Genomic DNA, 2,815 nt, shown 5'->3' with positions numbered 1-2,815 from the left:
GGCCTGGGGACTCGGGTGTGGGCTCTCCTATCTCTGGGGCGGAGGTCGCCGAGGTGGTCTAAAAGCTCCTCGGTGGCAGGGCCCATCGGTGGCAGGATGAGATCCGCCCCGAGTTCCTCAAGGCCCTGGATGCTGTGGGGCTGTCATGGTTGACACGACTCTGCAGCATCGCGTGGACATCGGGGGCAGTGCCTCTGGATTGGCAGACTGGGGTGGTGGTCCCTCTTTTTAAGAAGGGGGACCGGAGGGTGTGTTCCAACTACAGGGGGATCACACTCCTCAGCCTCCCTGGTAAGGTCTATTCGGGGGTGCTGGAGAGGAGGGTCCGTCGGATAGTCGAATCTCGGATTCAGGAGGAGCAGTGTGGTTTTCGTCCGGGCCGTGGAACAGTGGACCAGCTCTACACCCTCTGCAGGATCCTTGAGGGTGCATGGGGCCCAACCAGTCCACATGTGTTTTGAGGATTTGGAGAAGGCATTCGACCGTGTCCCTCGGGGAATCCTGTGGGGGGTTCTCCGGGAGTACGGGGTACCGGACCCCCTGATAAGGGCCGTCCGTTCCCTGTATGACCGGTGCCAGAGCTTGGTCCACATCGCCGGTAATAAGTCGGACTTGTTTCCAGTGAGGGTTGGACTCCGCCAGGGCTGCCCTTTGTCACCGATCCTGTTCATAATCTTTATGGACAGGATTTCTAGGTGCAGCCAGGGTGTGGAGGGGGTCCGGTTTGGTGACCTCAGGATTGGGTCACTGCTTTTTGCAGATGAGTTCAAGTACCTCGGGGTCTTGTTCACAGTGAGGGAAGGATGGAGCGTGAGATCGACAGGGGGATCGGTGCGGCGTCTGCAGTAATGCGGACTCTGCACAGATCCGTCGTGGTGAAGAGCTTTGGGTCGTGACCCAAAGAACAAGATCGCGGGTACAAGCGGCCGAAATGAGCTTCCTCCGTAGGCTGGCTGGGCTCTCCCTTAGAGATAGGGTGAGAAGCTCAGTTATCCTGGAGGAGCTCGGAGTAGACCCGCTGCTCCTCCGCGTTGAGAGGAGCCAGATGAGGAGGCTCGGGCATCTAGTCAGGATGCCTCCCGGACGCCTCCCTGGTGAGGTGTTCAGGGCCCGTCCTAGCGATAGGAGACCCAGGACACGTCTCTCGGCTGGCCTGGTGCTTTATAAATAAAGATTGATTGATACGCACACACACATACACATAAATGAACATAAATAAAGATTAATAAAGGAATGAATGTTTTGTTTTATTCATTTGCTTTATTTTAATCTTTTATAAACAAACAGGAACAATAACTCATCTACCTGCCCCATACCTTCAAAATAAAAGCATTAAGCATTACTTACATTTACTAAATTTATATTAATATTATAATAAAGTTCATTCACTGTTTAACCCTTTACATGCTGTTCATTACACCCTGCTTATTCATAATAACTATATATATATATTCTGTATATGTTAGGATATTAAAATATTTAATCAGATTATTGATCATTGTTCTAAGGTGTGATCAGCTTCCTCCTCTTCATCATCAGTTTACTGTAAATGATTAAAACACAAGCTGCAGCTCAGAAGTCATGCTCAGTGGTGACATCATCATACTCTCCATCCGATTCCTGATCTCCTCCATCACGCTGGCTGGTAGCCATGGAGACGGCAGGTCTGTTTCCTGTGGGAGGAGTTAAGAAGAAGTTGAGATGGAGGCATGAAGTAAAACATGAGTGTGTGTGTGTGAGTGAGTGAGTGAGTGTGTGTGTGTGTGTGTGTGTGTGTGTGTGTGTGTGTGTGTGTGTGTGTGTGTATGTGTGTGTGTGTGTGTGTCTGAGTGTGTGTGTGTGTGTTTACCTCTCCTCCTGCTGTGGTAGATGGCTTCACTTCCTGTCACAACAGGAAGGGCAGGGAGGGCAGGAATCTCCAACTTAAAGAACAGAGTTACAGTCACATAGAGACAGAGTTACAGTCACATAGAGACAGAGTTACAGTCACATAGAGACAGAGTTACAGTCATATAGAGACAGAGTTACAGTCACATAGAGACAGAGTTACAGTCACATAGAGACAGAGTTACAGTCACATAGAGACAGAGTTACAGTCAGACAGAGTTACAGTCACATAGAGACAGAGTTACAGTCATATAGAGACAGAGTTACAGTCATATAGAGACAGAGTTACAGTCACATAGAGACAGAGTTACAGTCACATAGAGACAGAGTTACAGTCACATAGAGACAGAGTTACAGTCACATAGAGACAGAGTTACAGTCAGACAGAGTTACAGTCACATAGAGACAGAGTTACAGTCATATAGAGACAGAGTTACAGTCATATAGAGACAGAGTTACAGTCACATAGAGACAGAGTTACAGTCACATAGAGACAGAGTTACAGAATCATATCTACCAGTAACTATGATGTTGATCTCTTCACTTCTCTCTTCAGATCTTTCACACCAGTAAACTCCAGAATCTGATTGAAAGGGACTTGAGATGGTGCAGTTAGAACCTTGAATCCACCCAAAGCCTTGTTGACCACCACCACACTGTCCAGTCTGTCCTCCTGCTCTCCTCTTCACCGTCCATCCATCAGCTGTCCGTCCGTCTTCATCACAGCTCAGAGTCAGTGAAGACTCTCCCCTGAAGAACTGCTGATGGTCTAGACGGATTCTCAGAGAGACTGAAGGAGGAGGAGGAGCTGGAGGAGGAATCAGTAGATTGTGGTTCAGTGCAGTGATCAGTTTATTAACTCTACTGACTGTCATATAAACAGGAAGTGATGTCAGTGTACTGACCTTTGACCCTCAGCCTGCTCCTT

This window comes from Scomber japonicus, chromosome 18, assembly GCF_027409825.1.
Source record: "Scomber japonicus isolate fScoJap1 chromosome 18, fScoJap1.pri, whole genome shotgun sequence".
NCBI classification, from domain to species: domain Eukaryota; kingdom Metazoa; phylum Chordata; class Actinopteri; order Scombriformes; family Scombridae; genus Scomber; species Scomber japonicus.
Note: the sequence above shows the minus strand (reverse complement) of the source record.